We start from the raw sequence: 18,014 nt of genomic DNA on the forward strand, positions 1-18,014 counted from the left end.
CTGGCCAGAGGGCTTGCCTTACTCCGTCGACATCAGCGGCGGCATCATCATGGATGATGACGGCAAGAAGGTGATCTCGCGCATGCGTGGTCTTTGCTCTCAGCTGTTTAGACACTACATACTAAACAAATGGAGTGAAGTACCAAGTGATTTAAAAAACAGAGTCATCAGCATACTTCATGATGAGTTTTCCGTTCCAACACGGGATCAGCGCTTCAATGAAGACCTGATGAAGATTCGCATGCGCGAATACTGCAAACACAAGCGTTCCGAAGTGCAAAAAGCAATCAAGAATGGGTGGAACAGGACAGATTGGCTGGCCAAAGAAGATTGGAAGAATGCGAAGAAAGCAGCGCGCGAGAATCCCGACAAGTGGAAGCAACAAAAGGATGCAGCCAGAGCGCGAGTAGAGGTAGGGAGCTCGCACCACTTGGGGAGCGGTGGATGGGCATCATTTGAGGCCGATTTTGTAAGTGTTTTCACATTGCTCTTTATGTTCGATAGTTTAGGGTTTATGAGTTTTTTAATTCTAACATAATGAAATCTTTGTATGTTTTGACAGTGGTCGATGACAGGACGTGATCCCACACCGTACGAGCGCGAGTACACAGGCAGGAAGGGCTTAAACGCCCTGATGGACATTCTCAGTTCTTGCGGCGGCATGGTTAGTATTAGGGTTTACTCTTTTTTATTTTTTGTATTGTTTTATAAATGTCGTTATATGTTTATACTTACTGAAAGCTGTCTTATTGTCTTTTTTTGCAGAATCCGACAGATACGCAGCTTGGACGCGATGAGACGTCTGACTAGACAACGTCAGTTTAACCGTAGCTAGATAGCATTAGTTTAGGGTTTCTCATAGCTTATGTATCATGAGACGGATTTTATACGTCTTTTTGAACCATGTATATTATTACATTTGTCACCGCAGTTCCTTTTGCCAATCAATTCTTTATGCCTATGATGTTGTACAATTGTCATTATTACATTTGCCAATCAATTCATTTTGCCTATGATGTGTACAATTGTCAATTTTGCAAACAATGCGTCTTGTGGGTGACTATTTTGGGTCTATTATCTACCCTTGCACTTTTTTTAAAAAGTGAATCAAGTACAATATGGTTGATGGGTGGCAGGGCATTCAATGCCCTGCCACCAAAAAAAAATTCTCTCGGGCGTCGCTATAAGCGTCGCTATTTATGGCTCTGTAGCGTCGCTATAGTCTTCTGTGTAAACGTTGCTATATGCGTCGCTATGAGCGTCTCTATGAGCGTCGCTATATAGCGACGCCTATAGCGACGCTCTCGTAGCGACGGTTTTAGCGACGCCGGGGGTTATAAAAACCCAGTGTATTTCCGTCGCTAACAGCGTCACAAGAGCACACAACCTCTTGTAGTGTTAAAAGAAACATGTACATTTGCTTACTCCAATGTAGCATTGTAAGTGTTGACAAGGTTCATACTATCCTTAAGCTGGATTCCTTGCATCCATCTAGCATCTTCAAAAGGATAATTTTTGAACTTAATAAGATACCGTCAGATAATCTTACCATGTCATAGTACCTTGTCTTCATGCCGAAGGATAGCTTTGGGTTGTAGCACCTCTTCTTGGTCTTCGACTTCGAAAGGGTCTTAATAATTGGTTCATTTGGAGGCTCTCCTTTGTAGGGCTTAATTAGGCTCACATGAAAAGCATTGTGTATGAGCCAATGGTTAGGCAACTTGAGTTGATAAGCCACCTCATTGATTGGCTTCAAAATTTGAAAAGGACCATAGTATCTTTTTGCTAGTTTAGCATAATACTTTTGATGGCCCATAGGATTTTTGCCCGTCGTTTGCTCAATCGATCCTTAGGAAACTTAAGTAAGACCCAATCATTTTCTTTGAACGTTAAGGCCCTTATGTGCTTGTCATCATTTTACCTTAGTTGGAGATGGATATAGCCTCCTTAATCTTTTGAAAAGATGCTTGCAGGTCACGGCTATACAGCGAAGATCTTCCCATGTACTTTAAGTAGCAAGGGATTTTTAGGTCTTCCCTCTATGATTTCAAAAGGTGCTTTTCCCGTAGAAGTATAGATAGTATTATTATACGCATACTCTACAAGAGGTAAGTACTTTTCTCATTGTGAGCGTTGATCTACTTTTGTAACATAGGTCTTTAGTAGATCGAGAATTGTAAGATTAGCTATCTCACTTTGGCCATCCATTTGTGGGTGATAGGCCGAAGAGAAATTCAATCTTGTACCTAGATTTTTGAAGAGACCTTTCCAAAAATTACTGATCATTCTAAGATCTCTATCTGACACGATGGATGTTGGCAATCCATGGTGTTTGAAAATCTGTGATATGAAGAGAGCTGCCATTTGGAGTGCCTTAATAGTCTTCTTGACAGGGATAAAGTGTGCTTGCTTGCTAAACCTGTCGACTATTGTCCATATTCCCATATTCCCATGGATAGACTTGGGTAATCCAAAGATAAAATCCATGGATATACTCTCCCATGATGAATTAGGAATTGGAAATGGCTGGAGTAATCCAGGTTGCTTCCCTCTATCATACTTGGTCTTTTGGCATACCACACATTTTGAAACATACTCTTGTATGTCCACTTTCATGGTAGGCCAATAAAAGTACGTCTCTACTCCTTGAAGAGTAGGTTGAATGCCTCTATGCCCCGCATAGGGAGGAGCATGGGATTCATACATGACTTTCTCACGAAGGGAGTGGGTAACACATAGCCTATTGCCATGGAGAAGATAACCATCCTGCAAGGTGAATGGTTCCTCTTTCTTCCCCAAAGAAAGGGCCAACATTATGTCTTTAAAGTCAGGGTCAATAGCATACTCATCTATCATAGAAGATAGATCATTGTGAGTTGCTATTGACACAGCATTTTGGTCATCGTGAAAGTGAATCAGCCACTTGATTGTGCTTACCAGCAATGTGGAAATTAAATTGCGAAATAAAATTTTCCCACCTTATTTGTTTGTCGGAAAGCTTTGTTTGCGTCATGAAGTACTTGAGTCTTTGATGTTTTGTTCGTAAAATGAATGGAGTCCCCAATAGATAGTGCTTCCTGAAGTCGCGGAGCGGAGCGTGGGTCGACTCTCTCTCACACACACACACACACACAGTGAGCTTACACAGTACAGTACGCAGAGAACTGTTAGAAGGGTTATTTCCCAATTCCTTAGTATTCACAAAGTATATACAAAGAGTTAGAGGTAAGTGAGTTAGGCGGGCGGCCGGCCATATCCGCATAAGAGGCCACTTGGGCTTTAATCCCAACAACCTCCCACTTAAAGTCCAATGTGGCACTTTAAGTAACTGTAAATCTATGAACATAAATGTACAAAGATTTACATGGCTGCCATCTATCCAATGCCCAATAACTCACGACAATGCACAAAGCCCTCTCCTGGAAGTCCCTTTGTGAGTAGATCAGCAGGATTGTCCTTGGTGTGGATCTTCAGCAGTTGTATCTGCTTGTCTTCAAGTACTTCCCTAATGAAGTGATATTTGACATCAATATGCTTAGTCTTCGAATGGAACACTGGATTCTTTGCCAATTGTATAGCACTTTGACTATCACAATATAACTCTGGCATATCTACTTTGATTCCCAAGTCTGCAACCAATCTACCAAGCCAAATAGCTTCTTTGCATGCCTCATTTGCTGCAACATACTCAGCTTCTGTAGTAGACTGCGTAACACAATGTTGTAATCGAGATCACCATGATATGGCACCTCCAGCCAATGTAAAGACATAGCCTGATGTAGATCTCCTCTTATCCAAGTCTCCTGCATAATCTGAGTCAGTGTATCCTCTGACACTCAAATCCTGACTACCATAGCATATGCGCATACTCTTTGTATGTTTTAAGTATCTCATGATACCTTTCACTGCCTCCCAATGTTTCTTGCCGGGATTTGACATATATCTGCTAACCACTCCCACTGCAAATGCAATATCCGGACGTGTAGCAATCATTGCATACATCAAACTACCCACTGCAGACGCATATGGAATCTTATCCATTTCAGCCTTTTCTTCCTCAGACACAGGACAATCTTGTTTGCTAAGTTTCACATATGGTGGCAATGGAACACTCAATGCCTTTCCCTTCTCCATATTGAAACGTTGCAAAACCTTGTCAATATACTCTGTTTGAGATAACCAAATCAACTTCTTTGATCTGTCTCTCTCAATGCGCATACCAAGTATATGACTTGCCTCACCCATGTCTTTCATGTCAAACGATTTTGCCATCTTTGACTTCAAAGATGAAATTTCTTCCAAGTGTTTGCCAGCAATCAACATGTCATCCACATACAAAATAAGGATCGGCCAACTTCCATCCTTAGCCTTCTTTGTATATAGACAGTGATCGAACTCACTACGTTTGTAGCCTTGAGAAAGCATAAACTGGTGGAACTTATGGTACCATGCCCTCAGTGATTGTTTTAAGCCATAAAGACTCTTTAACAACTGGCATACCAAATGTTCCATGCCTTTCTCAACAAACCCTTCTGGCTGCTGCATGTAAATTTCCACATCTAAATCACCATGCAAGAACGCTGTCTTGACATCCATTTGGTGCAACACCAAATCCAATATAGCAACCAATGCAAGAAAGCATCTCAATGTAGTCATCTTGACCACTGGAGAGAAGACTTCATCAAAGTCAATGCCTTGTTCTTGCTTAAAGCCCTTGGCAACAAGCCTTGCTTTGTACTTTGGCTGACTATCATGAGCGGTGATCTTATACCTGTAAACCCATTTACAAGGTAGAGCCTTTTTGCCCTGTGGTAATTTAACCAACTTCCATGTCTGGTTTTTATGCAGAGCTGTCATCTCTGACTGCATGGCCAACTGCCATTTTTTCGAGTCAACCACTTGTAATGCTTCCTTGTAACAAGATGGTTCTCCGCAATCTGTGAGCATGACATAATTTAGAGATGGGGCATAACGATCAGGTGGTTTGGAGACACGCTCAGAACGTCTCACCACAACTGATTCTGCCTCTCTAGCCACTATAGGCTGTTCCTGAGCCTGACCATGCTGTCTTGATGTGCTAGCACTAGGTCCATCTTCCCTGAAGACAACTCTTCTGATCTCCTCTGTCTTCTCTGGCTTAGTGTGAAACTTGGCTTCATTGAAATGCACATCATTGCTACGAATAAGCTTTCTGGACTCAGGATCCCAAAGCCGGTAACCCATCTCGCCCGATTCTCCGTAGCCAAGAAATATACACTTCTTGCTCTTTGGTTCTAACTTATTTCTGAACTCCTTAGGAATATGGCTATAAGCTTCACAACCAAAGACTCTGAGATGCTTATACGAAGGTGCCTTGCCTGTCCATAGCATCTCGGCCACTGCACTCTTATCCAGAACCCTACTAGGAGACCTGTTGATCAAATGGACTGCTGTAGCCACTGCTTCCGCCCAAAATCCATCAGGCAACTCAGCATTTGACAACATGCTTCTGACCTTCTCTTGTATGGTCCTATTCATACGTTCTGCAACCCCATTCTGTGAAGGATTATATGGTGCAGTAAGTTCCCGCTTAATCCCTTTTGCTTCACAAAAGTCTTGAAAAGCTTTGGAAACGTACTCTCCACCATTGTCAGTTCTCAAGCACTTCAGCTTCTGACCACTCTGATTCTCCACCAGCTGCAAGAATGTCTTAAAGACCTTGAGCACCTCATCCTTGTGCTTCAAGAAGTAAACCCATACTTTGCGAGAATAGTCATCTATGAATGTACAAAAGTACGCTGCTCCCCCTAGTGACAAACTAGGCATTGGTCCGCATAGATCACTGTGTACAAGAGCTAACCGTTCGTCCCTACGATTCCTCTTTGATCTGTGCGGTTCCTGTGTTTGCTTACCATAAACACAATGCTCACAAAACTCGAAATCTTGAAATGAAAAGCCAGGCAAATAACCATAATGAGAAAGTATTTCCATTCCTCTTTTTGACATATGTCCCAACCTACGATGCCACAGTGACACACTTGGCTGCTCAATCACATTAATTACATGGTTTTTAACCTCTGAAACATGTAAAGTGTACAGAGTTCCTGACTTGCTGCCATGTGCTACAGTCATCGAACCTTTGGAGATCTTCCAAGCGCTGTTCCCAAAAACTGTCACATAACCCGCATCATCCAACTTCCCTGTACTAATCAAGCTCTTTCGGATTGCTGGAACATGTCTGACATTCTTGAGCCATAAAGAAGAGCCATTCTGAAACTTCAACTGCACATCTCCCACTCCAAGTATGTCACAAACTTGCTCATTGCCAAGTCTGACATAATCTTTAGTAGCCACATATGATGTAAACCACTCTTTGTGCGGAGAAACATGTAAAGATGCCTCTGAGTCGATAATCCAATCACTCATAGCATGTCCATCCTCTGCAGTCAAGAAAACAGAATCAAGATTGCTTGTAAGGAAGATGTCACCAGCTGCTATACCAGAATCACTGTCTGAACCAGATCCTGTGACATTCACCTCTTCAATCTTCACTGAACTCTTCTTTTCATCTTGCTCAGAACTCTTTGTTTTTCCTTTTTCTTGTTTCCACTTCGTACAGTCTCGCTTCATGTGACCCTTCTTGCCACAATGGTAGCATTCTATGTCATCCTTTGACTTCGAATCACGAGACTTACTTGGGTTTTGTGCCTTCTTACCCTTCTTCTCTTTAAACTGTTGTCTCCCTCGAACGACCAAAGCACTATTGCCTTTGCCTTTGTCAATGTTCTTCCTGTTCACTTCCTCTGTGAGCAAGCTGCCTTCTACATTGGCACTCGTAAGACCTTCTGGCACGACAGAATTACTTAACGCTGTACGAAAAGTATCCCAACTGTCTGGCAAAGTGATTAAGAGAAACATAGCCTTCACTGAATCTGGAAAGACTATCTCCTGTGCTGTTAACTGGCTGAAAATTGAGTGAAATTCATTCAGATGATTTGACATGGCTGTCCCTTCCTTCATCTTCAAATCCACCAATTTCTTGAGCCAGTAAATCTGAGAAGCAGCACTTTGTTTCTCGTGCATATCACATAGCTTTTGCCATACGCCATACGCTGTAGTCTCTTCTGCTATGTTGAAGTAAACATTTTCTGCCAGTGTCAGCATGATTGTGGAACAAGCTAACTCGTCAAGCTCTTCCCACTCATCTTCAGCCATAAATTCTGGTCTCTCCCCTTTGAGCTTCAGTGGCTTCACTTGTTTTTTCTGCACCAAAACCTGCCAAATCTGCTTCTTCCAGAATGGAAAGTTTGTGCCATCCAGCTTCTTTATGTTGTAAAGAGTCTCACTTTGAGAAGATGCCATATCTGCCAAACTGTTTACTCCTGAGAAAAATCCGGCAGAGTTTCCCCTGTAAACTGGCCTCTGTACACAGTAAACAAGCTGTAATCAACAAGCTGAACACCTCTCCTCAGGAACTGTCAGTATTTTGAAAATTTTTGACAGAGTCTCCCCTGTAAACTGAGCTCTGGGAACCAAAAGATAGCTCAAAAAACAATCATAAATAGCTGACCAGTGACAAATCCTGTAAGCATACACTGTCTCCTCTCTGGGCGATGACAGAACCTGTATCTGTCTCAAGACTGAACCCTGAGCAATGCCTCAACGGCCTGACGCATAAGATGCAATCCAGTGTCTACACAAAGTCATACATCCTAAGGGATAAAAGTCGCCGAAGAGGATGCGTGTAGAGGGGAACTCCAGCAACCTAATCCACCTCACACTGGGTAACCCAGCCCCCAGTGCTTGGCTTCAAAAAACCTCACACACGACCCTCTCAGATGGCTCAGCAAACTGCCCAGAACTAGCATACATCCTATAATAGACCAATCACTGTCCTATGACCGCTGCGGCGGTCTGTCTGCTAGTGTGACTCACAACTAGCAGACCCACAATCACAGTACATCAATCTGCAATACATGCCAGTGGTGTCAAGCCGTCGTATGGCCACACCTCCCCTGGAACCTGGCAAGCACAAGAAGTAGCAATGCAGACTGCAATATATATATCAGATGATATATATGTGTACCTGGTCTATAGATGATGCTCTGAAGACGAATAAGTGATGTATGTCGATGTCGATATTGATGTCGACCACCTCCTGCTTGCCAATCTACACAAGACGGATTTCTTTGCGGCTGAAATCTATCTTCTGCTGTAGTGCTCAGAACGAAATTCTGAGGGCATAAACGGCTTCGAAAGGGGGGTAAAACCCCAGGTCGCCTGATGAAAACGCTCCCGGAACGCCGAGTGTGAATTTTCGAACTCCGGATCCAGAATCTGCCGGAAAAGTGCGCGCGCCCGCGATTGCGCAAATCCGCACTGAACCAAGGCTCTGATACCAATTGAAGTCGCGGAGCGGAGCGTGGGTCGACTCTCACACACACACACACACACACACAGTGAGCTTACACAGTACAGTACGCAGAGAACTGTTAGAACGGTTATCTCCCAATTCCTTAGTATTCACAAAGTATAAGTTAGTATATACAAAGAGTTAGAGGTAAGTGAGTTAGGCGGCCGGCCGGCCATATCCGCATAAGAGGCCACTTGGGCTTTAATCCCAACACTTCCACGTGTCTAGGGCATGTAGAACAGCTAACAACTCTTTCTCATAAATGTCTAAGACCTGTTCATCTGTGTTGAGCCTTCGGCTCTTATATGCTATGGCATGCCATTTATGAAGCAAGACTGCTCCAAGGCAATCACCACAAGCATCACATTGGACCTCAAATGGCTTTGAGAGATCCAGAAGCATAAGGACTGGTTGGGTGGTAAGCTTCTCTTTGAGCTTGTCAAAAGCACTTTGCTCCTTAGCAGTCCATGAATACTTAACGTTTTTCTTTGTTAAGTCATGTAATGGTCCTGCTATTTGACAGAATTTTGCTATGAAGCGTCTATAGTATGCACACATACCAATAAAGCTTCTTAGCTCATGTAGATTCCTTGGATTAGGCCATGCTTTTATTACCTCCAACTTTGATGGATCCATACAGATGCCGTCTAGAGAGATAATGTGACCTAAGTACTGAACCTCTTGAAGGAAAAATTCGCTTTTCTTTTGATTGAGAAAAAGCTTATTCTCCCTTAATGCTTAAAAAGTCACTTGGAGATGTTGCTTGTGTTCCTCCAAGGAATTGGAGTAGATGATGATATCATCAAAGAACACTCCAGTTAATTTGCAGAAGGGTCTAAAAAATTTCTCCACTAATCGATTGAATGTAGCTGGTGCATTAGTCAAGCCAAAAGGCATGACTAAATATTCATAAAGGCCAAATGTTGTACGAAACACGGTCTTTAGGATATCTTCATTCACTATCCTTATTTGATGGTAGCCACTTTTAAGGTCAATCCTACTGAAGTAGGTAGAGCCTTGTAGCTTATCAAACAGATCTTCTACCCGAGGTATGGGAAATCTGTTTTTGATAGTGATATGGTTTAGTGCACGATAGTCCACACACATGCGGTATGTACCATCTTTCTTTTGCACTAAAAGCACTTGAAAAAAAATGGGAGAGGAGCTAGGCCTCACCATCCCTTTGTCTACCAATTCTTGTACTTGATTGCCTCATGATCTCCTCTTGTTGAGCTTGTGAAACTAGATAGGGAGGTTTGTTAGGCAGTGAGCTTTCTGATAGGAGCTCTCTTCGATGGTCATCATCCCCTCGGTTTGGAGGTAAGTCCATAGGGATATCATCGATGAACACATCTTGGAATCCTTTTAGAAAGTTAGACAAGTCTAACTCTTCTTGATTCCTACCATTCACCTTTGATGAATCATTAGGACCTTTTAGGGTTTCTTTGACAAAAATCATGTACACAGAAACTGAGCTTTTCATTGATTTATCAAGGGCAAGAGGATTTACAAGTGGTATAGTATGACCAGACTCATTAGCATCTATATATATATTCTTTCCCCTGTAGGTGAAGTAAATTCTCCTTTCAGGGAACCTCATGTTGGCAGCCATGCGGTTGAACCATGGTACCCCTAGGATAGCCTCATGTTGAGTCTTCTTTGTCGACATAGCTTTGGACATGACGCCTCAACTTCCCAATCAAGGGAGTAACGGAGGCTTGCTATCCCTTGAAAGCGGCATCGGCAGTTACAGCATCTCCCATCTCAAAATCTTGAATGCCCAACTTGGTGGCCAACTCCATTGATATGAAGTTGTGAGTAGAACCAAGGTCAAACAAGATGAAGGCATCATGCTCCCTTACCTTTCCCCAAGCATAAGAGAGAGGTGATCCTTTACAATGAGCATCCTCTTTTGGAGCTTCGATAGTGGAAGCTCTAGGAGGCTCATTGCGAGCATTTCTTTTGGGGCAAGAACGATAACCATGTCCTTGCTCACCACACTCAAAACATTTGTGATCCTTGCGAAAAGTTTCAAGCTCTTCAGGAGAGAGTTTATTTTTACCTTTGTAAACTCCTTTCTCCTTTGACCGATTGTTGTTGTTGTTGTTGGAATGGCCTTGGGAAAAATTTTGGGCATTAATTTTTCTCTTTGCATCACTTTTGTCTTTATTTTCCATGGGCTCTACATTCTGTCTAACCCCTTGTTGGAAATTGACACGTGAAGCAACCATGGTATGGTGGATTACTTTGCTGATAGAACCAGGCCGTTGAGAGCTGACATACTCAGCCATAATCCTGCACAAAATTGTTGCTTTTGCTCAGCAAAGGCTATCTTTTGAAAGACAGTAGCCTTGAGATGTAAATCCAAAAACTTGTCCACATATTTGTGGATAGACTCATGAGAGAGAAGCCTGAAACTCTGCCATTCGATGAGCACTTTGTCCTTTGCATCGCTTGCAAGGAATTGCTTCATGATGGAAACTCGTAGAGTTTTCCATGTCTTTGGGGCTTCGCCATTGCCATGAAGGCTAGCCCACCATTGACGAGCCGAGTTTTGGAAGTGCATATCTACATGGCGTTGCTTGGAGGACTCCGTGAAGCCCTGGTCTCCAAAGGCCACAGCAAATTGTTGGATGGGAAGGCCAATACTTTGTCGGTAGCACCAAAGGTGTCATCATAGGTGAGAAAAAGATGCTCTTTCCTCCCTCTTTTAACTTCTTGAGCTTTTGTGACCTTCACCATGCAAAGTAAGATTTGCGGTGTCCTCCCCTCTTATATTCTCTAGAGAATAGCCATAGCTTTCATCGCTAGAGGAGGAAGGTGAAGAAGAAGGAGAAGAGGGTGACCTCTTTCTTGCCCTTTTCTTCCTTGGTTTCCTCTCTTCCCTTTTGGAGTGACGAGGAGAAGGACTATGGGTTAACCGTTTCCTCTTGGGAGGAGTTGGCGATCGTTTAGTCCACCTTCTTCATGGAGCCACATCTTCGGAGGAATTTAGGGATTCATTGATTTCTTGATCTTTGGATTCCTCCTCTTGTATGGAAGAGAGTCTTCTTTTGGGGGTCTCATCAAGAGGCCTTGTAAGCTCTCTCTCCTCTTGGAGAGGAAAGGAAATCCCATAAGCACGAAGTCTTTGAGTAACGTCGGCTTGCAAAGAGGGGGTTGCCCATAGCTTGCTGCAACCTAGTGACAAGATAATTAACAAGCATGGGGGCATCATCATTGGCACCTTCATGTGCAAAATCAAAGTTATGAATGTTCATTCTACTCTCTTGGGCAGCCATGCTAATCAAACTTATGTGTTTACTTAGTGTATGCTTTGGCAATTCAAAACCTTAGTTGCTACTCCTCTTAGCCTTTGAAAATAGGCACTTAAGTATCTACACCCACGGCTCAAATTGGTTAATTATAGAGAGTAGTGGAGTGAGTCTAACATAGCGAAGTTGCCGAGGGATAGCTCCTTTAGGACTTCTTATGGCTCAATAATGGTAAAGCCGTAGGCAAGTCTAAAAAGACTCCATTATTAAGACCAAAGCTCCCGAGATGTGCACCATATCCCACATAGTGAGCTCAACAAAACCGATAATAGATCCCAATCCCACTTACCCTAATATAATTAACAAAAACAACCATTAATAGGCTACTTAAGGACCTCTCTTCTTAAGCAAGAAAAGAGAAACCGAATGCTCTGGTACCAATGTAATGGAAATGACCTATGAATTTTGAGAGTAGCGGAATTAGGAAATTAGATGAAGCACTTTTGTGAGATTACTTTGTGAGCATAGCGGGTGAACTTAATTGATGGTAGCAACATAAACATGGTACTTAGCTAACTTGGCATGAACAATACTTTTGCAAGAGAGAGAGTTTAGAGAACATGACAATAGTTGAGGACTGGATTCATACGGAGCTGGTCCCCCCTCCAATAGGCATTTGTATTATAGTTTCTCCCATCAAGAGAGACTTGGTACAATACAATCTTTGTGTTCCTTGTGACCTAGGTGATGCAATGAAGATGGAAATCTTCATGCATCATAAGCATAGCATAAACTTTGTGGAAAGCATTAACTATCCCAAGCCTCAGTCCCAAGGCCTCAAACACCTTCAAAGGTGGAGAGAGTTAGCGGGGAATGAGGGTAGGGAAGAGGAAGAAGAAACATTCCATAGGAGAAAGGAATAGTTCCTCACTTATCATCACTCTTCTTGCTAGCATACATAATAGTATAGTAATGAAGATGGAGAAGATGGCAATCTTAAGCATTGAAGCATGGCTCTTGGTTGGATTTGCATTCCATAGCCATGAGTGTTGGTGTAGGCTCTCACTCCTCACAAGCTTGGAGAAGGAGGTGGAGTTCCTCAACTTTCACCAAGTGAGAATGACTCTACAAAATGAGTGTGTGTGTGTGTGTGTGTGTGTGGTGTATATCCCCCTAGCACCCCCCTTGCTTGCTTAGGGCAAGTTGCAACTTTTCCACATGCTGCAAGCTCATTGGACCCTTCTCCCCTTAGCCAATCGCATGCAACATGCAGTCAAGTACATGGGTAGTCTTTTGACAAGTGTCCTCCTTATCCCTTAGAGAGAGAGAGAGAGAGAGAGAGAGCTTGAAAATATCTAGATATTTGTTGGATGGAACTAGAAGCTCATTGGACCCCTCTTTAGCCCAACCAATAGCATTCAAGCACACCATGTGGTTAAGCTTAGTGAGAGTCTGACATGTGTCTCATGTGCCCTTTAAGAAAAGGGATGCCCTTTGGGTGAGTGGAAGGTTAGGTAAAAGATTCCCCTAACTTTGGGACTTTCATGCATAGGAAGCTTCTCGAGCAACTTCCTCATTAAGTTTGTAGGGTCTCTTTTTGACTCACGCACCTTATCCCCCATGTATAGGAAGCTTTTCAAGCAACTTCCTCATTAAGTTTGTAGCGTCTCTTTTTTATTCAAGCACCTTACCCCCCATGCATAGGAAGCTTCTCAAGCACCTTCCTCATTAAGTATGACAAGTACCTCAAGTATCTTAGTCATCAAGCATGACAAGCACCTTAGGTGGAGTTTCCACATCAAGCTCATCCCTAGCTAGCTTAAGGTCAAAGGCAAGTTTAGGTCGGGTTCCCACCTCAAGCTCCGCCCTAGCTTGCCTAAGGTCAAAGGTAAGTTTAGACCGGGTTCCTACCTCAAGCTTAGCCTTAGCTTGCCTAAGGTCAAAGGACTTTTAACACTAACCATTGGAGGTCTTTCATGAAGCTAACCTTAAGGTCTTTTAAGCTCCATTAGTTAACCTTGCTCTTTGACAGACCATCTCTCATTTGGGCCCCTTTACCATTGGCCCCATGTTGAGATAGATCCGTAAGCACATGTCTATATTCTAACCCTTGTTCCCGTTTATTATCCCACATTAAATTATCAGTTTAATATGAGAAAATCATTTGGGTTGGTTAGATATTAGATTGAATGACATAGTGTGTTCACACACATCACTACCACATGTATATGGTAGCACTTTCGATCATGCTGAACTGCATCTGATAAGTTTCTCAATTATGGCCCACTTTGGCTTGTCGTAACCTCGATCTTCAAAACAAAAGATTGTAGTCCTCCCGAGAGAACTAATCGAAATTTAGGACCACAAATGAGAAGACCAGAGATATTCTAAAAACATCTATCACAATCCCTTTCAACATTCGTAATGGAAGAATTTACTTTGATCCGTCATCCACACAAGGAATGGAGCTAGTTTCCATTGCATCCATCCGAGTTACTCACATGTGTAGCAGGGGAGCAATATTGACCCTTGCACCTCCATCAATCAATACATGATAGATCAATCTATCTCCATACTTAAGAGCAATTTCCAAAGTTTGTGGATTGGATGTCAAAATTGCTTCCACAGGTTTGTCATCGGTATTTACACAACATACCGTTGAATTGTCCACTTTGATCACAGACATCAATGTAACAGGAAATTGAGGGACTACCCTCAACATCTTGCCGAACGGAACTTGAATGCGCGCCTTCCGCAAACTACTCCATTCCTCCTCGAGTGACTCTATGTATTGGCTACTAACCTCTTAACACTTGTACTTTCTCACCCAGTGACGGAGGAATCTTTAACTTATCATCAATTTCTTCCTACGCGTAACAACGGAGTTTGCAATTTTTCCATCGATCCCCACTCAGCACTTCCTTCCATACTTGTTCCTGTTCTTGCTGATTTAGACAATGTTTCACTGCTTCTGTAGGATCCATTTTCTTACCAGATTGAGTGACCAAATTCAAATCAGCATCAGCCAAAACCATTCCAAAGTTTTCTATCAATTCACCGTTTATCAATGGGTTGTTTTTTCGCTTTCCTTTTTGCCTTCTCCTAATCATACTCATTTGGCTTTATCACACTAAGGACACTAATGAGCTTCCTCAATACAGGAAAGGTTATATTTGATTCTATCACGGAGTCTTTACACAACACCCCGATCGCGCTCACGACCCCGTACTGCTTGATAGTATCCCATATTATTAGTTGCTTAAGCCATATTCAGTGATGAATCTGCCTCCTGAATTTTTTAAGTGGGGTTTTTGCTCTTTGAGTCCGCATATTGTAAAAACATTCACTAGTATTATATATGTCCATCTAACACAGAAAACACCATTTCTGATTTAATGCACATTTAACCATCAAATGATTTGAATTCCGACATTGTGTATACCACACTTCTATTGACTTGTTTTTCCTTGTCCATCATCCATATCTTCCATTTTTTGGAAGACTTATGCACCGCCTCGAAACTAATTGTTTTATCTTTCTCCTTATTTGACTCCTCCGATGAAGTGTCAGTACATTCGAACTACTGTCACTTTGCTTCAACTTCTTTGATGTATCTATCTTAATTTCCTTTCGTCCTCAAAAGGACATTCCCCATTACCATCCAAAGATTCTCTAGGTCTGATAGCTTGTCTGATTACATCATCCAATTGCATTTGTGGTTTTTTCAATGATTGCCAAAGCTTTTACACTAATACTAGTATTCAATCCCCTCAAATAACTCATTTAGGGATCATGAGACACTCTCTTCCTGCCAATCTCTGCAACAATGTTCGAAAACAGGCAATATATTCTTCCACTGCACCCTTTTTTTGTTCAAGCCTTCTTACCTTTGCTCACTTCAGGAAGAGAAACAATATTTTCACTGTGTCATGAGTGTGAAAAGCGTTTATTGCATACTCTGCTAGCCACTTTGAAGCTTTCCCACCCAACATGGTTTAAAAGTTGTTTCCTTCATAACAGGGTCCACCACCCCATGTTGATTTACTGCATGCGTTTGTCAAACTGTGCATGCTGATTCAACAATTCCTCCAAATAGAAGTGTTGAAGGTGGAAGAGGAAGGGGAGTCGGAAACAGGCTACGATCAACCACAATCGTGGCGACGGAACTAGATAAGACTCGGGTGTAAACTATTTCCCACGTTTCAATGCAAGACAGGACCTGCTACGTCGCTGACTTTGAACCACAACGTGTGGAGATGTGGGTGGCCTAGAACATGTTTCTTTGGGAACAAGAACTCATCATAATTAATACATTTAAGCACACGTCCAATTGAGATCACATCTGAAAACTCATCCACTAGTCCTTGTGAGCGTGTGTGCATGCATCACTATATTGTGCACATCGTGGTCGCCAAAGTATACACTCATAACAGCGTGATACGGGACTGGGTACCCTCTTCAAATAAATATACTACTGCACAACAAACGCAGAAAAATAGAACATGAAGATGGAAGTCACAACATCGACTCTGTATTTATCAGCAATCTCAGACTCAAACAAAGCATTGATACATGCGCATCCCTTTACATAGCATCTATGTTGAAGAGGAGCAAGAGGAGCCCAAACTAACTGTACCCATTTATATTTGCTGATTAAGCAAAAAAACTACGTAATCTGTATTGGGTAACACCTTTCATTCAGTGATGATGTTACATGACACCTACCTTTTGGCATGCCCAAAGGGCAAAGGCCATAGAGATGTGTTTTTCTTGTGAATATGTTTTATTTATATTTTTTGGGTGTCCATGAATAAAAGTGGTGGGTTTTTTAGTAGTAGTAAGTTCGTTATAAGTTGGTGGGTAAAGAAGGCCTATCAAAAATGGCTGGTTTAGGGAGCTTTAGCCACACTCGAGGTATCCTATGTTGGTAGATGCATAGGTCTATCAATAATTATGGTTGCCAACACCTTAGCAGTGATATGTGATGCTAGGATTTTAACTTTTGACTCCCTTCTCTCCCTCTCTCTCTCTCTCTCTCTCTCTCCATGATCTACAGGACAATGTTTGTGCTTGAGATGGTTATAAGTACCTTGATTTTTTGTCAAGATACTTCAACGAAGGTGAAGAGGGCTTCTTGAAGGTTCCAAAACATTCAAAAAGTTCGAAAATTGGACCCACACCTAAGTTATCTCCAAGACAAGCAAATACTCAAGCAAGTAGGAGAAATGACCTACAAACAAGCTCTTACATCAATTTCTTGCGACTAATTGGTATTTCCTGTAAGTCATTTATGACAATGCTTACATCAAGAAGACAATGTCGTCAATCAAACTGTTTTGGTTGATCAAGATGAATCATAGCGTCATGCTCATTGTCAAGTACAAGTCAATTGGCTTAAAGAACCACTTGAGAAAAACATTGATGCTCTTAAAAAGATATTCCCAACTTTGTTTTCAAGATGAAAACTTTTCTCCCAAGGGGAAGTAATGTGAAAACAAGGGCCCTACTGGTATGTGAAAACAAGGGTCCTAGTGAGCACGGCCCCAACGTGGAAGGGTTACATACATTGCCAAAAAATTAAGGGGCTATCTTTTGAAGGACGTATAAACAACTCCCTCCAAAAAGAAGAATCTACTAAGCAAAGGAATATCTTCGTCATCAAGTGTAAAGATTACATCGACCCTGAAAAGGGTTCTGATTCTGGCAAAAGTCGTCTCCCTAAAGACTACTTCACCAACAAATATAGCACGCATTGTTGGAAGAAAGGTGATCATCAACACACCACAACTTGAAGGGCAAACACCTACGATCATTAATAACAAAACACTGCAATCAAAAAGGAAGAAAATAGAGCATACATGAAAAAATCAGAGAATAAGCATCCAATCGCAATGTGTGAAAAGTGTATGATTACCTCTACTCGATATTGACATAAATTTAGAGTCATCATCGTCTCTACTTGACTAGAGAAAAAACATAACCCGCTGATTTCCATAGCTTCATACATTATAACATAAGGTTCCTTACAAGCTACAAGCCTGTGTTACCCGGGGTAAGCTGCCATTACTGAAAACAGTGACGGTGCATGAACCAACTAAAATCGCACTATCCTTATCCTCTCTCTCTCTCTCTCTCTCTCTCTCAGTGTAATCTTGAATGAACCAACTAAAAATACAATGTTACTTCAGGTTTATGACCTATGGGACCTCCATACACCCTGACTCTCCACAGTAAATCCCGCAGTTCTCTCTCGTATTAGATATAGACGAGGGCTGAATGCATCACGTTAGCCAAGTAGCACACTTGTTTGTACTGGCACATGATCCTCTCAAATGACTGCCGCAGAAATAGCATGTGAGTAGTTTCTT

Source organism: Adiantum capillus-veneris, chromosome 25 (assembly GCF_014529385.1).
Source record: "Adiantum capillus-veneris isolate H3 chromosome 25, ASM1452938v2, whole genome shotgun sequence".
Lineage (NCBI taxonomy): Eukaryota > Viridiplantae > Streptophyta > Polypodiopsida > Polypodiales > Pteridaceae > Adiantum > Adiantum capillus-veneris.